This window comes from Amblyraja radiata, chromosome 11 (genome assembly GCF_010909765.2).
Source record: "Amblyraja radiata isolate CabotCenter1 chromosome 11, sAmbRad1.1.pri, whole genome shotgun sequence".
Lineage (NCBI taxonomy): Eukaryota > Metazoa > Chordata > Chondrichthyes > Rajiformes > Rajidae > Amblyraja > Amblyraja radiata.
This window is the reverse complement of record NC_045966.1, coordinates 60,828,696-60,853,340: the sequence shown is the minus strand read 5'-3', so window position 1 is coordinate 60,853,340 and position 24,645 is coordinate 60,828,696.

Sequence of the window (24,645 nt, the reverse complement as noted above, 5' to 3'; positions counted from 1 at the left end):
GCACTGTGCAGCCCTTCAAGAGGTACTGCTGTGGGTTTATCACAGGGCCCACTGTGACCCGACTCCATCTCCCGGAGTCTGTCACGTTGGAGCAAATGCTCCACACACCGCTCCATCCGGCTCCAGCGCTCACGGTCGCTGGCCGCCCGCGGTTGTTCAAAGTCGGACTCCTCTGAGTCCACAATCTTGTTTGTTTTTTGTCTAGCCTTACCGCCCGGCCGCGTGGATCTGGCCAGTGCGGAGGCGACATCGGGCACAGCTGATCCCACTATCGGTGATCCAAGTGCCACTGGCTGCTGCTGGCTGCCCGCTGCTCCGCGGTGCTCCCTCACCAGCTTTGTCGCAGACCTTGTCTTCTTTGTTTTGTCCATGTTCCCACCTGTAGTTGGAAATGGAAACAAAAAAGACCGCAGAGTAAACTCTTACCTGCAAGGTGCGGCTTTTAAAACTGCCGCTGCGGAGGAACGTTTGACGGCTATGCGTGTAGCGATATGACACGCATGCGTCCTGGCGGGCTTCTTCACGTAGTCACTCACGTGACTCCGAAGTAAAATAGGTGACTTTTCCACACAAAGGGTGGTGGGTGTGTGGAATGAGCTGCTACAGGAGGTAGATGAGGCTGGGACTATCCCAAAAAAACAGTTAGACATGTACATGGGTAGGACAGGTTTGGAGGGATATGGACCAAGCGCAGGCAGGTGGGACTAGTGTAGCTGGGATATATTGGCCGGTGTGACCGAACGGCCTGTTTCCACGCTGTATGACTCTGTAACATCATGGTGCAGCATGAGAGGATAAAGACTACAGAATTATACAAGCTGTGGGGAGTAAGAAACAGTGAGAGAGATGTGTATTTGCTGTGATTCAACTTCTCTTTTCTTCTCTGGTCCCCCTGTGACTTGTTACAATCTACAAAACCTGTGGAATGTACCAGGGCTCCAGGCTGCCCCGAGTCAGCCCCAGAGTCTTTGGAAACAGCCACACAGCTACTTCAACCAAAATCCTGCTCTGCCTCCAGGATCAGTTTCTGTACAGAATGACGTTTCCTCAGTGATTCTAGTCTGGTGTCCTCCGACTCTCACAGTAAACTAGGATTGCTTTTCATGTCTGTGAGAGATGCACATTTGACTGCTGGTTTTCCAGTGCGAGGTGGCCATGTAAATGCTGTCGACTGGCACATTCCAGCTTCAGGAGTACAGGCAGAGGGATGCACTGAAGCTCGGTGCAGCCAACCCAAGGCTTAGTGGGGAAGGGTTGCAGTCTAAAGGGCCTGTCCCACTTACGCCATTTTGCCGGCACCCGTCATAGTTGCAGAAGGTTGCCGAAAATGTTCAACGTGCTGAAAATCCAGCGGCGACCAGAAGAAGATATGACTCTTTGTGTCACTACTCACGACCATACAGGCGTCACCCCGCGACATGTCTTTGGGTGACTGACGCCTGTTTGGTCGTGTGTAGTGGCCCAAAGAGTCCTACTTTTTTCTGGTCACCACTGGATTTTTAACACGTTGAAAATTTTCGGCAACATGCTGCGACTATGACGGGTGCCGGCAAGTTGCAGAAAAAAATCGCGTAAGTAGGACAGGCCCTTAAGGCCCTGCCACTAGTCTGAAGAAGGATCTCGACCTGAAAGGTCACCCATTCCTTCTCTCCAGAGATGCTGCCTGTCCCGCTGAGTTACTCCAGCATTTTGTATCTATCTTCGGTGTAAAGCAGCATCTGCATTTCCTCTGTAGACAGTGAGGGACTGGTTCTTATGTTGAACTCTCTCAAACGCTTGAGGTTTTGATTATCCTAGGAGACCACGTGAGTGGCAATAGTGTTCAGTGCATAGAATGTGCAAACACTGTAAATGTATAGAACTGATAACAGCATAAAGGTATGGACTGAATGATACTGATTGTAAAGAAAGCCATGCACTGTATTTTGTAGCCCTTGTGTGTGTTTTTATGAATAAAGTTTATTTTTGAAATTAAAAAATATAAACTTGGAATACTTTTTAAGTAAAGGGGCTCTTTTTAAAAATTAAAAGTATGTCGGAGAGCTCAGTCTGGTGTGTTGCTTGGCTTGTAGCACGTGGGATTTCCTGGATGTTCCTTGCAGTCTGGGTGAGCACATAGGCAGGTTTGAGCTGAGCTCTGGGCTTCAGACCCTGAGTGGCAGCAGGGGACTGAGAGTTATGTGGATAGCATGCTTTTAGAGGGGGAGACACAAGAGACGACACCCTCTGCAATCTTGAGCAGAAAGTGGACCACTGAAGGAACTCAACAGGGCAGGCAGCATTTGTGGTGGGAAATGGATTGGCTTTGTTTAGTTCAGTTTAGTTTAGTTTAGTTCAATTCATTGTCATGTGTACTGAGGTACAGTGAAAAGCTTTTGCTGCGTGCTAACCAGTCAGCAGAGAGACAATACATGATTACAATCGAGCTATTTACAGTGTGTAGATACATGATAAGGGAATAATGTTTAGGGCAAGGTAAAGCCAGCAAAGTCCAGTCAAGGATAGTCTGAGGGTCACCAATGAGATTGATAGTAGTTCAGGACTGCTCTCTGGTTGTGGTAGGATGATTCAGTTGCCTGATAACAGCTGGGAAGAAACTGTCCCTGAATCTGGAGGTGTGCGTTTTCACACTTCTATACCTTTTGCCTGATGGGAGAGGGGAGAAGAGGGAGTGGCCAGGGTGCGACTCATCCTTGATTATGCTGCTGGCCTTTAGGGTTGGGACCCTTCTTCAGCCTGAAATTTCATCTGTCCATTTCCCTCAACAGATGCTGCCTGACACACTGACTGCCTCCAGGAGTTTGTTTGTATAGGCGTTCATCCTGAAGCTTGAGGAGAGGTGGCGGGGGAGAGAATGCCTAGTGGTGCGGTGGTACAACTGCTGCCTTACAACACCGGAGGCCCAGCTTCCATCCTGACTACTGTTTGCGTGGTGTTTGCACGTTCTCCCTGTGACCACCGGGGTATTCTCCGGGGGGTCTGGTTTCTTTCCACATTCCAAAGACAGGCAGGTTTGTGTGGATGATTATTGGCATCTGTAAGTGACCCCATTGTGTGTAGGATGTGAAACTGGGATAACAGAACACTGTACGGGTGATCAATGGTTGCCGTGGACTCGGTGGGCGGCAGGGCCCGGCTCCACGCTGTATATTTAAATTCGAATTTGGCAAATTAAAGAGCAGGAACTCCAAGGTTCTTCATTACATACAGTGCCGTGTAGGGGTGAATATGGAATAGGGAGATGGGTGAGATGGATATCAAACGGAGAACATAGTACTACAGAGGAACAGATGCATCGACCCGCAATGCTGTGCCCTTCATGATGCCAAGTTAAACTAATTTCCTCTGCCTGCATTTGACCATGTTCCCTGCATACCTGTGGGCCTAACTACAAGTCTCTTAAATGCCTCTATGGTGTCTGCTGGGTTTCTGCTCCCACGACCAACTCTCGCAGTGTGTTCCAGGTACCTACCGATCTCTGAGCAGAATACCTGCCCTTTAAACTTTCCCCTTCTGACCATAAAGCTCTCTAGTTATTGTTATTTCCACCTGAGGAGAGAGATTCTACCACCCGCCCTTTCTGTGCCTCTCATAATGTTATATCCTTTAGTTTAGAGATACAGCGCGGAAACAGGCCCATCGGCCCACCAAGTCCTCACCGACCAGCGATCCCCGCACATTAACTCCACCCTACACACACTAGGGACAATTTTACATTTACACCAAGCCAATTAACCTACAACCTGTACATCTTTGGAGTGTGGGAGGAAACCGAAGATCAAAGAAAAAACCCACGCTGTCACGGGGAGAACGTCCAACCTCTGTACAGACAGCACCCGTAGCCAGGATTGAACCCAGGTCTCTGGCACTGCAAGGCTGTAGCTCTACCGTTACACCACCATGATGTATACTTTAAGAAAGAACTGCAGATGCTGGAAAAATCGAAGGTAGACAAAAATGCTGGAGAAACTCAGCGGGTGAGGCAGCGTCTATGGAGTGAAGGAAATAGGTGACATTTCGGGTCGGGAAGGGTCTCGACCCGAAACGTCACCTATTCCTTCGCTCCATAGATGCTGCCCCACCCGCTGAGTTTCGCCAGCATTGTATGCCGTATACTTTAATCAGGTCTCCCCTCAACCTCCGATGCCGTGGAGTCAACGATGCAAGTTTGCCCAACCTCTCCAGATGGCTATACATAGCCGACATGTTGGTGCAGGAGGATTCTCAATCATTGGGAGTCTTTCTGGAGAAGGTGGGATCTGTACGACTATGATACGTTAGTGAAATTAAACTGAAAATACATTCTGAAGGACAGAATGAATATGCACTTGGATTGATTGGGCATATGGAAACATAGAAAATAGGTGCGGGAGGAGGCCATTTGGCCCTTTGTGCCAGCACTGCCATACATTGTGATCATGGTTGATCATCCACAATCAGTAATCCATGCCTGCCTTCTCTCCATATCCCTTGATTCCGCTAGTCAGCACATATTTGGTAAGGGAAGGTCTTTCTGATTACTGTGACTGATTATGTGTGTGCTTGATGTTGTCCATATAGACTTCAGTAATGTCTTCCATAAGGTCCCACATGGGAAACTGGTCCAAAACTGAGAACTCAAGGAACCTGGGCATTTGATAAATTGGATGTATTAGCTTAACTATTGAAGGTGATGGTGGAGGGTTCTTCTTATGAATGGAGGTTTAGGAGAGTGGCAAAGTGATGGAATGCTTACTGTTTGTTATATATATATATTAATGATCTGGATATGAATTCAAAGTTCAGTATTTAGTGATAGAGTGTGGAAACAGGCCCTTTGGCCCGCCGAGTCCACACTGACCATCAATCACGGAACTCCGATCACTAGTTCTATGCTATCCCACTTTCACACCCTACACACTAGAGGCAATTTACAGAAGACGATTAACTTACGAATCTGCACATCTTTGGAATGTGGGAGGAAACCGGAGCTCCCGGAGAAAACCCGTGCCGTTACATGGAGAACATACAAACTCCACACTGCAAGCACCCAAGGTTAGGATCGAACTCGGATCTCTGGTGCTGTGGGGCTTCAGTTCGGCTGCTGTGCAACTGTGCCACCAAAATTGAGTGGTTTTAAGTGTGTTGGAGACATTGTTGTTTGTAAGAGGGTTTGTTTTAATCCGTGTTACAATACTGAGATATTGATAAAATGGGCAGAGGGATTCAAAAATAATGTTACAATTTGGGGGGCTCAGACGTACACAGTAAGTACTGAGGAACAGAAGGCCCCAGTTGTGTATTTGTCTATGTGTGTATGCATGCGTGTGTCTGCATATGTGTGTGCATGTGTTTGTGTGAGTTAGTGTATGTGTGTGTGTGTGTGTTTGTGTGAGTTAGTGTATGTGTGTGTGTGTGCGTTTGTGAATGCAGGTGTGTGTGCGTGTACATATGGTTGTGCATTTGTGTGCGTTTGTGTTGGTGTATGTGTGCATTTGTTTGTGCATGCATGTATGTGTATGTGTGCACATGAGTGTGAGTACGTACGTGTGTGTGCATGTGAGTGCATGTACGTGTGAGTGTGTCAGTATGTGTGCGTGTGTGCTTGTGAGTGCATATGAGTGTGTGTATGTGTGTGTTTGAGCGTGAGTGTGTGTACATGTGTGGTCTGTGTGTGTGTGTGTACATGAGTGTGTGTGTGAGTGTGTGAGTGTGTGCCTGTGTGCACATGTGCGTGTGTGTGCATGTATGTGTACGTGTGTGCATGTGTGTGTGTGCGTGTGTGTGTGTGCGTGAGTGTGTGTAAGTGTACGTGTGTGCGTGTGCGCGTGTGTACATGTGTATGTGTGTGCATGTGTGCATGTGTGCATGTGTGTGTGTACGTGTGTGTGCGTGTGTGTGTATACATGTGTATGTGAGTGCATGTGTGTGTGCGTGCATGTGTGGGTGTGCATAAGTGTTTGTGCGTGAGTGCGTGGGTGTGTACGTGTGTGTGTGTGTGCTTGTGTGTAAGTGTACATGTGTGCATGTGTGTGCTTGAGTGTGTGTGTGTGCATGTGTGCGTGAGTGTGTGTGTGTGTGTGTGTCTGTGGTGCAAGTGGGGCAATACCACTGTGGGATGGTTCTGAATGCTGCATCTCTGCCCAGGGCCCATTCGGAGAGGTGAGGTCATGGTGTTTCTTGGCATTGCTCGCTGCTGCCTCACGCCTGGAGGTGAGAACATCAGCTACCTGGTGCTGCCCACAGAGTATGGCAGTGGCAGTGAGTTTCCAATACCCCCAGTACATCACACGTCACATCTGGCACCATCTCCTGCCAGCGTGTGCTGCAATTATGTGGCTGCCAAGGGACTTTAAGAGCTGCCACCCTCGCTGTGTGGTGGAAGATTGGCGGTGACTAAAACTCACAGAGGAATCATCGCAACCCTCACTGCTTTCTTCAGCTGGAAGTGCCGGCCAGTAAGAGGACTTTTGCACCTTTTGCTGGCTTATCTCAAGTTGCGACATTGTTCCACGGAGCCGAACGGGTACAATGCAGGCCGATGCCTCCAGAGATGGAGCAGCTGAAAGTCTGGGTGGCCATGAACAGCTGGGTCATGCGCTTCAGGAAACACAGGGGCCATTGGAGATGGGAATGGGGGAAGCGTGGGGGAAGTGTTTGAGATAAACCAAGAAATGGGATGGCTAGTTGGGCTTGGTTCTCCTTTTCACTGTGGCTAAGCATTCCTTATCCGACTAATGTCTTAAACATCTGTGGACTGCACGTTCTCTGCAGCTGATCAAAAAGGCCGCTGCCATTTTGCAACATCTGTCAATACTCTTGGAGCAGAACGTGCCGTTTGAACGATTAATGACCTCATTGGATCCAACAGAAACTGGCAGTGAGGTCAAGAGGCTGACTGTCGGTGGAATGAAGTGCCGCGGGGGAGGGATGGCGTGAGGAGTAGGCCACGGAGAGGGGGAGAGAACTGCTCCCGTGACAACCAGCAACACTCCGCATCTTGCTTCAACAGACTGAAGGCGTAAGATGGAAAATATGGTTCATGGGAATGTGGATAGGATAGGATGACTCAGTCATTTCCCCCACCCATGTTGCACCAGCTTCTCATTCTCATAAGCTGGGGGTGAGACCCAGATCTCCCAACCTACATCATCATCACTTTTTTTGCATATCATTCATTTATATAATCATAAGTTTCATCTTGACCACTTCCTGTTTGCACTGCATATGGATTTTAGAAAAATGCTACCACTTATGGCTATGATTTTTGGCCATCTTACTCAGAGTTCCCCTACGCTGCTCAGGACAAGAGGATTTTTCCCATCGATGAAAGATACAAGACGTATTAATGTTTAAAAAATGTTGAGATTCTCTCTCCTGTCAATCACGCCATGAAAGCCACGCCCCTTCCGGTGGGAGGGGGAGGGGCTATAAACCCGGAAGTGTGGGCGTGGCTCAGTCTCTGCAAGATGGGGGAGGGAGAGGGTCACGACTCTCAGTCTGAGCTGGAAATCTACAGAACACTGAGAATACTGACCTGTGAGTGCCCTTTATGTGTTTTTAAACTGTGCCTTTTGCAACTGCGTGGCTATTGAAATGTGTGCCTTTTGCAACCGTGAAAAAAGATGAAAATGTCTAAAATTGATTGTCCACCCTCTCCCCCTTCTCTCTCACACTCACCTGTTTTCAGCAGAATTTCTGGCAGTACCTGAGCTGCCAGCTTTCCAGGCTTGAGTTACTGAGCTGCCAGGCCTGAGTGACTGAGCTGCCAGCCCAAGAATCCATTTGGCCCACAATGTCCATACTAACCCTCTGAGAGCCAGTCCCTTCGGCCCACAACACCCATTCCCTCCAGAAATCCCCCCCCCCCCCCCCCCACACTGGCCAGCAATCTTGGAATTGGTGGAGAGGTGGAATATTGCGTTGGGGACCAGCCCTCCTGTGTGAAGCTGGGACCCAACGGGTCCCACTTAGTCAAGTTTGTTCTATATCTCTTTACATCAGCGTCTATATCTCTCGTTTCTCTTTCCCCTGACTCTAATCTGAAGAAGGGTCTCAACCCGAAACATCACAGAGATGCTGCCTGTCCCGCTGAGTTACTCCAGCATTTTGTGTCTATCTTTGGTTTAAACCAGCATCTGCAGTTCCTTCCAACACTCTCACAGTTAGATATTGAAGTCCCTTTCCTACCTCCTGGACCCATTGGGGCAGGTGGTGATCCACAGTTCCACAGCCATGGAAATGTGACAAGTGGTGCTCGTTACACCTTTCTCCTTTCTCACTCATGAAACATTTTTCTTTGCCAAGATCCCTCTTCTCCCCCTATTCCACCAGGCAAAAGACACAAAAGCTCGAAACATTTGGCCGGTGTGAGCAAGTTGGGCCGAAGGGCCTGTTTCCACACTGTATCATTCTATCACTCCATGTCTCTATTATTATGATGTATGGAAAAAGGTTTTTATTGTCATGCTCCATAGAAGGACATCTGGATGAAATGGTGCTACACATTTGATTCTCAAGTCAAGTCAAGTCAAGTTTATTCGTCACATACACATACGAGATGCGCAGTGAAAAGAAAAGTGGCAATGCTCGCGAACTTTGTGCAAAAAAAACAAACAAACAAACAAACAAACTACAAACAGAATGGAACAGAATCACATATTTATATATTACATGTTTGTGGTAGGAAAGAAAAAGGAAAAAAAACAGCAATTTAAAAAAAACAGTAGAATTCCAACAAGTTTGATAGACCTGTTTATTACCCTGTTGCAAGTAAGAATTTTAATGTTCAATTTTCAGTGCATATGACAATTAAACACTCTTGACTCTTGACTCTTGGCATTAATTTACTGCAAAAGGTGTCAAAGATAAAGATTCTCCCTTCTCTGAATAGGTTCTTCCACAGCACTTAGCTACAATTACCTCAATTGTGAATCAGGGGTTCTCCGTGTCCTCCACAGAGGCAGAAGCCCGGCAACTCCCTGGGAAGTGTTCCTCCAACAGACACCCTGAGAACCACCAGGTCAGTACACCCTGTCCAAGAGCACAGGGGAAGAATCACCTTCTCAGTTGTCCGTAGGGTGGGATGCAGCCATAGACAAAGGCATTTTTGCTGCAAAACTGTGAATTTACTCTTTTGCGGACTCTGTCCACTCTGAGCTCTGTGCAGACTCCTCTTATCCTAAAGTACATCCAGCAGGAGCGATACCATCTCTGATCTTACAGCTATCACGAACATCACAGTCCCTGGTTCCTGAGGATGTCATATTACGCACATCACCACACCACATGATACCATGTTCACGATGCTATCATAGGGTTGGCATATCTAGGGGCAACAGGCACTGTTCACTGCATTTAGACAGAGAATCCAAAACATCTTGAGCCCGACTGATGCCAGGGTTAAGAACATTGCTTCTGGCTTGGAGAAGAGAATGCAATCTAGAGGACTTCAAAGTGTTGCTTTTCAATAGCAGAAGGCATAAATAGGGCAACATCAAAGGCATGAACTGGGGTTCGGAAGTTAAATCACAGGAGGGAATACTGTAGATGTACTTGATCAGAGTATTGGCAGAAAGTGGAATTGAGGTCTGGACCAGATCAACCATGATGGTACAGTCTTGAGGTGACTCCTGCTCCTATTTTCCTATGTTCTTCCAAATGCATTGAATATTTTTTAAACATCAGTGAAGAACCCCTCTCTGACCTCACTAAGGAAAGCAGGTCACGTATAAAGTGGCTGAAGATAGTTAGGCTTAGGTATGTGACTGTCCTGAGCAACTGTGATGATAGGCCTTCAATGAACACATAAATCTTCTGTTGTCATAGAGTTATGGAGTCATAGAGTTACACATCACGGAAACAAACCCTTCAGCCCAATTCATCCTTGCAACCAAGATGTCTTCCTGAACCAGTCCCTGCATTTGGATCATATCCCTACAAAACTTTTCCACCCATGTATGATCTCAGTGTTCTGTTGATACTAATTGGTTTCTGGAATAGGCTCCAAAAATACTGACATCACTGACAATCCATTGACTTGGCCTCCACAGCCTTCTGTGGCAATGAATTCCACAGATTCACCACCCTCTGACCAAAGAAATTCCTCCTCATCTCCTTCCTAAATGAGCGTCCTTTAATTCTGAGGCTGTGACCTCTGGTCCTAGACTCTTCCACTAGTGGAAACATCCTCTCCACATCCACTCTATCCAGGTGATAGGACTGGCTGCACTTACCAAAAAGTGTGCATTTCCAACACCCTCTCAAGTGGCTCATCACCACTCAAGATAAAGTTGTCCACTTGATAAATCCCCATTGCAGTGGAGGCCAAATCACTGGAGGTATTCAAGAGAGAGTTAGATATAGTTCTTAGGGCTAACGGAATCAAGGATATGTGGAGAAAGCAGGAACGAAGTACAAATTTTGGATGATCAGCCATGATCATATTGAATGACACTGGCTCGAAGGGCTAAATGGCCTACTCCTGCACCTATGTTCTATGTTTCTATGTTTCCATATCCTATACATTCATTCCCTCCACCACAATTGCACAAAATGCACTGCTGTTACTTACCCAGGCCAACCCGCCAGCACCTCCCAAACCCATGCCTCTCCCACCAGCTGCATAGGAACACTGCACCTTGTAGGTTCCTCTCCAAGTTACACACCATTCCAGCCTGAAAATATATCATCAATCCGTCATCACCCAATGGCTCTGAATGCAGGAATTCCATTCTAAACATTGTGGGAGAACCTTCACCAGAAGGACCACAGCAATTCAAGAAGGCAGGGTCCAACCACCTTCAAGGGCAATAAATGCTGGGCTTGCCAGAGACACCCACATCCCACACAGGAATTAAAAATGTGCAGCACCTGTGCAATGCAAGCTCCCTCCCACCACATCTCCTGCTAATTTTGTACATATCATTTCTCCTGGACTCCTCAGCAGAAATTCTCTTCGTCTACCCAATTAGCTTCTTCAAATCTTTGACCGGTCATGGTGGCGCAGCGGTAGAGTTGCTGCCTTATGCCCCTGTCCCACTTAGGAAACCTGAACGGAAACCTCTGGAGGCTTTGTGCCCCACCCAAGGTTCCCGTGCAGTTCCCGGATGTTTTTGTCAGTCTCCCTACCTGCTTCCACTACCTGCAACCTCCGGCAACCACCTGCAACCTCCGGGAACCACACAGAAACCTTAGGTGGGACGCAAAGTCTCCAGAGGTTTCCGTTCAGGTTTCCTAAGTGGGACAGGGGCATTATACAGCGAAAGCATCTCCGGAGACCCGGGTTCGATCCCGACTACGAGTGCTGTCTGTACGGAGTTTGTACGTTCTCCCCGTGACCTGCGTGGGTTTTCTCCGAGATCTTCGGTCTCCTCCCACACTCCAAAGACGTACAGGTTTGTAGGTTAATTGGCTTGGTAAATATAAAAATTGTCCCTAGTGGGTGTAGGATGGTGTTAATGTGCGGGGATCGCTGGTCGGCGCGGACCCGGTGGGCCGAAGGGCCTGTTTCCGCGCTGTATTTCTAAACTAAACTAAAGTTACACCCACAATTCAATCACTCCCCATCCCCCATCCTCAGGGTGGGATTCTCATTGTCGCCCACAGCCATTGCTGCTTCACATGTGTGATGGAGTGTGTGAGGAACAGGCACAATAGAATCGAAAGTGGTTTGTGGAACCAACATTCAGGTAGCAGTGTAGCACATACCAGAGACTCTGTCCTCAGGTGCAGAGTCCGTGTGGAGTTGGCACGTTTACCCCAAGACCGTGTGGGCTTCCTGCAAATGCCCCAGTTTCCTCTTACACCATAAGATGTGCGGATCGGTAGGTTAGTTGGCCAATGTAAATTGCCTCAATGAGTTGTACAGCATGGAACAGATCCATGATGACCAAGATGCCCCATCTAAGCAAGTCCCATTTATTTGAATTTGGCCCATGTTCCTTTAAACCTATCCTATCCATGTTCCTGTCCAAGTGTCTTTTTAAATGTTGTTATGGTACCTTCCTCAATTGCCTCATCTGGCAAATCATTCCACAGTCATCAAACCCTGAGGTAAAAGGATGCCCCTCAGGTTCCTTTTAACTCTTCCCCTACCCAGGGCAAAATGCTCTGTGTATTCACCCTATCGATTCCCCTCAAGATTTTATACACCCTTAGCTTCCTGCGCTCCAAGGAATAAAGTACTAGCTTGCCCAAACTCTCCCTATAGCTCAGGCCCTCTAGTCCTGGCAACATCCTCATAAATCTCCTCTGCACTCTTTCCAGCGTAATGACATCCTTCCTATAGCAGGGTGACCAAAACTGAACACAATAATCCAAATGCAGCCTCTTGTACCAACATCTTGTACAGCTGTAGCATATTGTCCCAACTTCTATACTCAATACCCTGACGAAGGACAAAGTATCAAAACCCTTCTGTACTACCCTATCTACCTGTGATGCCACTTTCTGGGAACTGTGTACAAGTACTCCTCGATTCCTCTGCTGTACAGCACTCTCCAGAGACCTTGAAGGTCCTGCCCTTGTTTGGCTTTCCAAAAACCTCTTCTGGACCCTCAAGGCCAGCAAATCCCTCCTCAGAGATCGGGCCCACAGCTCACAATATTTCAAATGCAGTCTGACCATTGTCTCATAAAGCACCAGCATTACATCCTTGTTTTTATATTCTAGTCCTCTCAAAATTAATTCATTGCATTAATCGTCCTTACTACCGATTTGACTTGCAAATTGACTTTTTGTGAATCCTGAACCAGCACACCAAAGACACTTTGCAATTCCAACTTCTGAATGTTCTCCCCATTTAGAAAATAGTTTACATCTTTATTCCAACTACCAAAATGCCACGCCTACTACCATGACTCCACACTTTGTTACGCTGAATTCCATCTGCCACTTCTCAGCCCACCCTCCCAACCTGACCAAATCCATCTGCAGAGTCCCTGCTTTCTCTACACTGCCTGCTCGTTCATCTATCTTCATATCATCTGCAAACTTAGACACAAAGCCTTCAGATCCTTCTTCCAAATCATTAATATACATTGTAACGAATAGTGACCCCAGCACCAAAAATGCAGAGCACTGCTAGTCACTGGCAGCCAACCAGAAAATTCCCTCTTTATTGCCACTCTTTGCCTTCTCTGGTCTATTCCTCTCATGATTTTATACACCGCTATAAGATCATCCCTCATCCTCCTGCACTCCAGGGAAACGAGTCCCAGCCTGCTCAACCTCTCCCTATAGCTCACACCCTCTTCCTCGTAAATCATCTCTGCACCCTTTCCAACATGACATCTCTCCTATAACACGATGCCCAGAACCGAACACAATACTCGAAATGTGGCCTCACCAACGTCTAACCATGCAATAGACAATAGACAATAGGTGCAGGAGTAGGCGATTTGGCCCTTCGAGCCAGCACCGCCATTCATTGTGATCATGGCTGATCATCCCCAATCAGTACCCCATTCCTGCCTTCTCCCCAAATCCCCTGACTCCGCAATTTTTAAGAGCCCTATCTAGCTCTCTCGTGAAAGCATCCAGAGAACCTGTCTCCACCGCCCTCTGAGGCAGAGAATTCCACAGACTCGCCACTCTCTGTGAGAAAAAGTGTTTCTTCGTCTTCGTTCTAAATGGCTTACTCCTTATTCTTAAACTGTGGCCTCTGGTTCTGGACTACCCCAACATCGGGAATATGTTTCCTGCCTCTAGCGTGTCCAAGCCCTTAACAATCTTATATGTTTCAATGCGATTCCCTCTCATCCTTCTAAACTCCAGAGTGTACAAGCCCAGCTGCTCAATTCTCTCAGCATATGACAGCCCCGCCATCCCGGGAATTAACCTTGTAAACCTACGCTGCACTCCCTCAATAGCAAGAATGTCCTTCCTCAAATTAGGGGACCAAAACTGCACACAATACTCCAGGTGTGGTCTCACTAGGGCTCTGTACAACTGCAGAAGGACCTCTTTGCTCCTATATTCGATTCCTCTTGTTATAAAGGCCAACATGCCATTCGCTTTCTTCACTGCCTGCTGTACCTGCATGCTTACTTTCACAGACTGATGTACAAGGACCCCCAGATCCCGTTGCACTTCCCCTTTTCCCAACTTAACGCCACTGTGTAGGTCCTGTCCATGTTAGATTTTCCAAGATGCAACACCTCACATTTCTCGTATTAAATTCCATCAACCGTTCCTCAGCCCACCTTGCCAACTGATCAAGATCCTGCTGTAATTTTTGACAGCCATCTTCACTATCTGCAATACCACCCACTTTTGTATCATTTGCAAACTTGTTACGTACATTCTCATCCAAATCATTGCGAAAGATGACAAAAAATCAGATAAGCAACCTTCCACCATCACCCTCTGCTTCCTTCCATGAACCCAATTTTCTATCAATTCAGCTATCTCTCTCTGGATCTCTCTAATTGGAATACAGACATATCCGATTTCATCTTCTCCCTCTCAAATTGCAGATTGAATTTTATCATATTACTAGACTAAGTGGGACCCGTTGGGTCCCAGCATGAAAAATCAGAGATATTAATGGGTTTTTTAAAATCCCCATTCTCTCTGCTGCCCCCGCTGGCGGGAGGGGGGAGGGACCATAAAACCCAGAAGTGTAGTCCCTCACTCAGTCTCTGCCAGACCCAGGAAGCGAGAGGGTCACGGCTCTCTGAGCTGCGAATAACACTGAACGCACGTCTACTCCACGGTGAGTCCCCTCGATGCAGCTGTAAAGTGGCTGCTGCCCAATTGTTTGCCTCACCTTTTTAAAAAGATTGTGTTCACAAAATGAATTTTGGTTGTCGGGTGGCTGCTGCCCAATTGTTTGACTCGCCTTTTTAAAAAGTTTGTGTTCACAAAATGAATTTTGGTTGTCGGGTGGCTGCTGCCCAATTATTTGCCTCGCCTTTTTTTTAAAGTTTGTGTTCACTAAATTAAATTTGGTTGTCGGGTGGCTGCTGCCAAATTGTTTGCCTCGCCTTTTTAAAAAGTTTGTGTTCACAAAATGAATTTGTATGAGTGACAGTGTTCACAAACGCAATATTCCAGCTCTTCACCAATTCCAATATTGCTGCCAGTGGGAAAATCAGAGAGATATTAATGTTTTTTTTTAATCCCCCACCAGTGGGAAGGGCTTTTCTTTTGCGCTAGTATGGGTGTTTTGGGCCGAAGGTACTGGTTTCCTGAGGGCTAGTATAGACATTGTGGGCCGAATGGATTCTTGGGCTGGCAGTACAGTCACTCGTTCATTTTGTACAAATTCATTTTGTGAACACAGTCACTCATACAAATTCATACAAAAGAGAGAATGGGGATTTTTAAAAAAAACATTAATATCTCTCTGATTTTTGATCGATGGGAAAAATCCTCTGGTCCCGGAAGGCGGAGGGGGCCTCTGAGCGAGGTGGCCAAAAATGATGGCCGTAGGTGGCGGCGTTCTCTCGGAAATCGCAGCACAATGGGCCAAAAGCGGTCAAGATCAGACTTTTAGTAATATATAGATGGTCACTACCTACTAGTGATTCCTTTAGCTTAAGCTCCCTAATCAAATCCGGTTCATTACACAACACCAGAACCAGAATTGCCTTTTCCCTGGTCGACTCAACTACAAGTTACTCTAAGAAACCATCTCATAAGACATCTACAAATTCCCTCGTTGGGGTCCAGTACCAATCTGATTTTCCAAGACTACCTACATATTGGAATCCCCCCAGACCACCATAACATGGCCTTTCTTGCCTGCCGATTGTATCTCCTGATGTAATTTGAACTTCCTGGCTACTGTTTGGAGGCCTGGAAAAAACTCCCATCAGGGTCTTTTTACCCTTGCAGTCTCTTAGCTTTACCCACAAGGATTCTATATCTTCTGATCCTCTGGCACCTCTTGTTAAGGACTGAATTTTAATCCTTACCAGCAGAGCTAACCCATCCCCTCTGCCCACCCGTCTGTCTTTTCGATAGGACGTGTAATCTTGGATATTCAGCTCCCAGCTCTGATTCTCCCTCCGCCATGTCTCCATGATGTCCACAATGTCATACCTACAGATTTCTAACTGCACTATGTCATTCACTTTGTTCCATATACTATGTGCATTCAAATATAACACCAGTGAGAAGAGTGATGGTGAGGACAGAACTAAAGGTGTTATATTTCAATGCACGTTGTATATGAAAACACAATACCAATAACAGAAAAATAATATATTATCAAGAAACTACAAGTAATTATATAACATACAACAAGCTATTATGCCCTATAACTTCCTCTGCCGTGTATTGATTACATACAGTGTATCTTCACAGATTCCAAACACAAGGAACTGCAAATGCTGGTTTACAAAAAAAGACACAAGGTGCTGGAGTAACACACCAGGTCAGGCAGCATCTCTGGACAGGCAACGTTACGGGTCAGGTCTGAGGAACGGTCCCAACCACAAACGTCATCTATCCAAGTTCTCCAGAGATATTGGGCGAGTCCAGAACCAGGGGCCACAGTCTTAGAATAAAGGGGAGCCATCTAAGACTGAGGTGAGAAAAAACTTTTTCACCCAGAGAGTTGTGAATTTGTGGAATTCCCTGCCACAGAGGCCAAATCACTGGATGGATTTAAGAGAGAGTTAGATAGAGCTCTAGAGGCTGGTGGAATCAGGGGATATGGTGAGAAGGCAGGCATGGGTTATTGATTGGGGACGATCAGCCATGATCACTATGAATGGCGGTGCTGGCTCGAAGGGCCGAATGGCCTCCTCCTGCACCTATTTTCTAAGTTTCTATGTTTCTATACAGCAACGTGTATCCTTTCTTGATTAGGCACAGCAATACCCTCAATTCTAACTATAACTTGAAGGGAATGTACTTCTCTGCAACTCTGTCTCTGAACACGATCCACACCAGTGATCTGGTGAGAGAATGCAACCGCAAGTATGTTCAAGCAACACTTCATTTAGTTAATACATCACAGCAATGTTGTGTTCTTGGGAAATAATTCTGTGGTTGACACCTTGAGGACTTTCCGCACTCACTTGTCAGTAAACACTTGGAGATGCTAATGGTCACAGGGACTGAGGATAGTAGGGATAAAATTCCTTGGATTAGACGAAGATCTACGCACATACATAGACAATAGGTGCAGGAGTTGGACATTCGGCCCTTCGAGCCAGCACCGCCATAAAATGTGATCATGGCTGATCATCCACAATCAGTACCCCGTTCCTGCCTTCCCCCCATACCCCTTGATTCAGCTAGCGCTAAGAGCTCTATCAAACTCTCTTTTGAATGCATCCAGTGCATCGGCTCCACTGCCTTTTGAGGCAGAGAATTCCACAAATTCACAACTCTCTGTGTGAAAAGGTTTTTCTTCATCTCAGTTCTAAATGGCCTACCCCTTATTCTTAAACTGTGGCCCCTGGTTCTGGACTCCCCCAACATAGGGAACATGTTTCCTACATCTAGCCTGTCCAATCCCTTAATAATTTTATATGTTTGTATAAGATCCCGTCTCGTCCTTCTAAATTCCAGTGAATACAAGCCCAGTCGATCCATTCTTTCATCAGATGACAGTCCCACCATCCCAGCAATTAACTTTGTGAACCTACGCCGTACTCCCTCTATAACAGAATGTTCTTCATCAGATTTGGAGACCAAAACTGCACACAATACTCCAGGTGTGATCTCACCAGGGCCCTGTACAACTGCAGAAGGACCTCGTTGCTCCTACACTCAACTCCTCTTGTTATGAAGGCCAACATGCCATTTTACTTCGGAGTCACTTGAGTGACTACGTGAAGAACCCATCCAGCACGCATGCGCGACATGAGCGTTCACGCAGTGCAACAGCGACGAACGGGAGTACGGGCGCTCCCGCTACAAGCTGAAAGAACGGACCGTTAAGTAAGTATTTACCCACAGGTTTGAGTTGCCAAACTTTGCTCTTCTTTGTGCTCCAGGGAAAAACTGGAGAGAACAAAGCAGCACCGAGGAAAACAGCCCCGTTCAACTCCAGGGAAGGAGCGTCCCATCAGTGGAGGGGGGTGAGAGGCGGCACCTGGACCGCACACGCTGCGGTCCACAGACACGGGTACCGAGCCGAAGCCCAGTCCACTAGAGCTGCCTGACCATCAGCAGCGGACTGGAGGGAAATCAACATACAAACCGGCCGGTAATCCCTGCATACTCCGACAAGGAGACTCGCCACCCGAGAACAGGCAGCCGCTTGAGCAAAGTTGGAAACCAATCATCGGGCTGGAGACAGACACACGGAAGACAGACAGCCCGGCTCATTCAGAGAGCCGGCACTTCAAACTACCGCCCGAAAGCGAGAAAGTGTCTGTCTCCAAGCCTTAGACAAAGGTTATGGAGCAAAAAACTCCAGCGAGACTTGCCTCGGGAGCTGGGGCAAGCTCGCCAAGGGAGCACAAACACTCCCGCTCCAGTGCACTAACAGCACTGGCCATCTCCCTCATCAGAGGAGATCGATGGCGACCAGGGCTGGGCTGGTCAAGAAGAGGGGTCACTGGCTGAACAACATCGGGAGTATGCTTGAGGTACAGGACCAGGAAGAGCTGCTGGGTGTGAGTACCGCTAGCGAGTACCACCACGAGCGAGATGGCCGTTACAGCCTAATCTGGCGGCCAGTTTACTACCTGTCTTTTCTAAAAACCTCTCCAAGACAGGTAGTCATGAGGCGTTGGACTTTATCACGCCTCCCCAAAATTGCATCTGCTCGAAGTGCCTACCATTGTTGGGGGTACATTGAGCAGGGCTTTTAAAAACCCAAAATCTTAATTTGCAATATTGATACCCCTGACGTCGGCTATCATTTTGCATGCTCATTCCAGGGGGGCAGGGTAGTATGGCAAAAACACCTGACCCTACTGTTCAACACAGTATGTGATCCGCAACCTCTTGAAGGAAGTCACAGAACCTGCCCTCAAACTAAAAAATTCACAGGACTGTGAGAACGCCGACCTCACAACCACAGATCCTGCTATCTGGCAAAGTTACCAAACCAAGCCTAAAAACTGGACGAAGTGTCCAAGATATTTGACATCATGAGGGCAGGACCTGGAATGAGCAAACCACACAAAACCAGACAGCAGTACCTCCATGCATCCACCAGTAGGCGTCTACTAATGGTACTGGTGAAAGCTCGGGGCCCGCATGCCAGTCCCCGCAAGCCTTTTCAGGCCAGGGCCCAGAGCGGGCCCCATGGAAAATGTGCCACCCCCCAACAACACCATCCCGACAAATAAGGAACCAGAAACCGAAGAAATGAGAACACTACTAAACAACAGTGGAGGTAGGTGAGTATGGTTCCTACCATCACATAAAAGGTGGAGGGTTTGTGCTAACAGGGGGGGGGGGGGGGGACCACATCTGGTTTTGGAAGCATGAAGAACTATCACATTTGGTAGTTATACCAAAAGTATTCAAGGACAAAAATTGAATTAAGAAAACTTACCACCAGTTCAGCATGCACCCCAAAGGGGTTTTCCCTCCCACTAAAAAGGAAACATGAGGGACAAGCTGAACTGGAGAAGACATAGAAAGGGGTCATAAAGAAGTCTTAATACGAACCTTTGGAACCATATTAAAATTTACCAAAAAACCCAAAGATGGTGAATATCGCACCATCATTGACTTGACCACTTGAATATTTTTCACCAGGTATACACACTTTAATGGAAAACTTTGTAACTGCCAAACGTGGATTTCCTAAGGATACTTTATGGTAGGCATCGACTTAAAAGATGCATACTATTCAGTACCGATTCATAAGATCTTGGGAGATACCAAAAATTTACCTGGATGGGGTAACTATGGCAGTCTAAATTATTGACTAATGGGCCAAATATGAGCCAAAACTGTTTTCCAAGATATTCAAACCAGCCCTGACACTATTAAGGAAACATATTGTCATGGCATGTCTCGACGATATTTAACGACAGACAAAACCATGGAAATAGCTAAATCAGCAGCATTAGCTACTAAAAACTTATTTAGCCTGGGCTCTGTCATACTATCCAGATAAATCTACGTTGACACCATATACAACTATGGACTATCTGGTATTCAATTAACTCAATTCACTTGTCTATAACGTTGCCAAAAGGAGAGTCAGCGTATCTGGCACAAACCTGTAACAAATTAATGGTTAACAATCAATCAACCATTCGGCAAAGTGGCAAGAGTAATTGGGAAATTAGTAGCAGCATTACCAGCTACTTAACTTGAACCTTCCCATTAGAGCTAAGGTGCTAGTGTTTAAACAAAATAACCCATATCCAGAACAGGTGGTAAATGGACTAATCTGGAGTCATCATCACTACAGACACTGGACATAAAACCTAGTTGGAAATGTTGGGTGTGTTCTATGGGTTAAAAGCATATTGTTCAATAGTTCACCATTCTGCATGTTCGGTTATAAATTGATAATATCACGTGGTGGCATATACTAAACCACATGGGCGGAATAAAATCGATATCATGTGACAATTTGTTTAACAATTTGGTAATGGTATGTCGTCAAACACATTTGGCTATCAGCAACTTACCTACCAGGTGAGCTAAATACTGTGGCAGACATATTAAACCAAAGTATTTGCTGAAATTACAAAGCAATATGGAACACCAGATATTGATTTCTTTTGTATTCCGATTGAATCACCACGTACCGATGTATGTCGCATGGGAACCAGACCTTGAGGCAGCGGCAATGGATACATTCCCGCTGAACTGGGGGTGGGGGGATCTAATCTTTATGTTTTCTCCCCTTTTCGACCTCATCAGTCGGGTACTGCGCAAAATACAGATGGACTCTGTAAAGGTGTCCAGTCTGACACACTGTAACTTTACTGAGTCTTTAATAAAGGCACATGTCAAACACGTCCCAGTAATAATAATAATAACAATAATAAATACTTTATTGATCCCCTCAGGGAAATTCAGATGTCCAGATGTTCAGATGTCCAGAAGCCCCCAACCAACAAACCCACAGATTCAAAACGAACGCAGACAGAAAATACATAGAATACAATGTGGACACTACCTGAGAGCAATAAATACTAAAAAGACCAAGTACTTAAAAAGTACTGACTGCATCTAGTCTTCAGGCGTACTGGAACCAAGGGAGGAGCAAGGGGAAGATATCACAGTTATACTGAGATGACCAGGGCGTGGTTAGTGGTATTGAGGTAGCTACATTATAGGTTGCATGCATAAACCATCTACATCCTTTCCCTTAGAAATCTAAAATTGAAGTTATAAAAGTGGCAGTGTGATTATACAACACATGCAAATTTAAACAAAATCACCGTAGCGGACAGGAGGTTTGACAACCCGACCCGAGCGTGTGCGCATAGCACCATCACCCTCCCTACCAGAAAGAAGAGGAGGCGGAGCAGTAGCACCCGGGAAGGAGAAAGTCGGCGGAGACCCAACCGGGAATGCGGGAGGTGACCCAACCGGCACGGGTGATCCAGGAGGAGGAGACGGGGGAGAAGGAGGAGAAGGAGAATGAGCAGGTGAGGTGATCATCTGGCCGGAACCAGGAAGCGCAGACGGAGGAGAACGCGGCAAGCGAACTGACCGGGGCATGCAGGGAGCTGTGGGGTAATTAGTAATGACAGGCTCGAAACGCAACGGAGGAGCGTAGGGATCCGCAGGAGGAGGCTGAGGCTCGTTAACGGCCAACAGGTGCTGGCGGCTCCGGCGGTAGACAGTTCCATCAAAGTCCATCAGGTAAGATCTCGGGGAATCGTCCACACCAACAACGGTTGCGAGTCGGGAGAATCCGGTGGCTGTCTGCATGCGGACGACCTGGCCAGGCAGTATTGTATTGTATTGTGTTGTATTGTATTCAAATTTATTGTCATTGTCTCAGTTAGAGACAACGAAATGAATTTCCCTTACAGGCAGTATCATAAAAATAAAAATAAATAAATAATAATAAATAATAAAACATATTAAAAATAAAATAGAATTTTAAAAAAAGCACAAACACTGAAAGTCCACGACACAACATAACACAGTGGCACCAAGGTGAGGAAGGCACCATAGTCCAGCCAGCCTCCCCTCCGTTCTTCCCAGATGTTCACTCGTGGTCGAGGCCTTCCTAGCACCCGCAGTCGCCGCCCCGGGTGGCCCGATGTTCAGGCCCTCACGCCGGGCTGGTGGAACGCCGACGCCGAACCCCGACGGTGAACATCCTCCTCCTCAGCGGCCCGGACCTCCTGAACAGCCGTCTCCCGCAGCCGGAGTCCGCAGCTCCCGAGTCCGCAGGCCGAGCCGGGCAGAGTCGCAGGACCCCACGCTGTCCATCAGCGCCGCCCGCGTTGGGAGCCCACAAACCCGCAAACCGCAGCTCCATGATGTCGGTGCCACAGGTCCAGCACTCCGGGCTCCAGACGGTGATCCCCGGTAAGGCATCGCCAGCCTCGCGATGTTACAGCGCTGTCCCGCCGCTGCTGGAGCTCTGGTCGATCCTGGCAGGAAAGTCCACGCCAATCCAGTAGGTGGGGGGGGGGGGGGAGCGAGGACGCGACTCGAATAATAGGCGCGTCTTCACCAGGAAACGGCTGAAGGACGGTATCCCCCGCACCGTACCCTCTTCCCCCACATAAAAACACAAAAAAAACACAAAAAAACACACTTTTACATAACTAAATAAACAAAAAAACAAAAAGATACCGGGCTGTAGGTGGAGGCTGCTGGCACCAGCGCCACCAGAAGTACAACACTAGTGTTGAGAGTGGGCAGCAGGACTTGTCGTGAGAGCGGCGCTGTACCTCATGCTTGTGGGCAATCCGTTGCTGGACGGCGGCAGGCTGGAGGACCTTGGGCACCAGGGATTGTTGGGCGATCGGCATCGGTGGGCGAAGCACGCGGGACATCAGACGCTGGGCAGGGGATCGCATGGTAGGGTCCCGTGAGATGTTGCGAAGGTTTAGTAGACCCAGGTAGAAGTCACCATTGGAGAGATGAGACTGCTCGAGCAAATTCTTGGCACTGCGGACAGCTCGCTCGGCCAGGCCGTTGCTCTGCGGGTATTCAGGGCTGCTGGTATAGTGAGTGAAGTTCCACTTCACAGCGAAAGACTGGAATTCTGCACTGGTGAACTGACGGCCGTTGTCGGTCTGCAAGCGGACTGGGGACCCAAAGGTAGCAAAGTGTCTGCGCAGCTTACTGATAACCATTTCAGAGGTGATAGCAGGGAGAAGATCCACTTCGAACCAGTTGGAGTATGAATCAACCAACACCAGGTAGTGTTTGCCTCGCCATTCGAATATGTCAGCAGCCAGCGAGGTCCAGGGCATGGCAGGCGCAGGCTGCTGCAGAAGTGGCTGGCGCTGCTGATGTGGGGCAAGAGTGTTGCAATCAGGACAGGAGGCTACTCGGGCTTTAATGTACTTGGCCATGCCGGGCCAATAGTATTGTTTGTGGGCATGTGAGACAGTGGCATCAGCTCCGGGATGCCCCATGTGGGCAGCGTTGTAGTACAAGTCGTATAGGGAGGCAGGGACGACCACCTTGTGACCCTTGATGATGATGCCGTCCCGGAGCACAAGCTCGTCGCGGACCAGTGAGGTGCGTCTGCTGGGCCACCCCCGCTGGATGACAGCTGCAAGCTGTTGCAGGTCGGAGTCGTTGGCGGTGTGCTCAACCAGGCACTGCAGCTGCTTAGAGGGAACAAAGTTGACATTTAGTACCTGCAGATCCTCCTGTTCGTAGGGGTGCCTGTCACAGGAGGACCGGGGGGCCCGGGACAGCGCGTCGGCCACATGCATCTCGGTGCCCCTCTTGTACGCGATCAGAAAGTCGAACCGCTGGAGCTGTAACATCATTCGCTGGAGCCTAGCTGGAGCGATATGGATAGGCTTATTGAGGATGGTCACCAAGGGTTGATGATCCATCTCGACGGTGAACCTGGTACCGAAAAGGAAGTCCTTGAACTTGGAGCAGGCGAATACAACCGCAAGAAGCTCCTTATCGATTTGTGCATAGCGCTGCTCAGTGTCTGTCATGGTACGCGAGGCATAAGAAATGGGCTGCAGCGAGCCGTCATCATGGAGTTGCAGGCAGGCAGCACCGAGTCCGAAGCGGGAAGCATCACACGTAACTACAATTGGACGTTGCAGATTGAAAAACTTGAGAGTCGGTGTGCTATTCAGCTTTGTTTTGAGAAGGTCGAAAGCCTGCTGGTGTTGGGGAAACCAGGACCAGGCGATGTCTTTTTTCATCAGTTGCCTCAGGGGTGCGCTCAACTCGCTGAGGTCGGGGATGAACTTTCCCAAATAGTTGACCATGCCCAGGAAACGCTGCAGGCTGGTCACGTCGGTCGGGGCAGGCAGCTCGGAGATAGCGTTGGTCTTCTGCGGATCAGGTTTCAGCCCGTGGGCTGTGAAGATGTGGCCAACATAGGGTACTTCAGCTACACGGAACTTGCACTTTGACGGGTTAAGTTTTAAGTTGATCTGGCGAGCACGGTCTAGAATCCGTCGGAGGTTGTGGTCGTGCTCAGCAGCATCTTTCCCATAAACCAGGATGTAATCCACGATAATGGCACACGGCAGGCCAGCAAACAGTTGCTCCATGGAGCGTTGAAACACTTCGCTAGCAGAGTTGATGCCGAATGGCATCCGCAAAAATTTGAATCTTCCG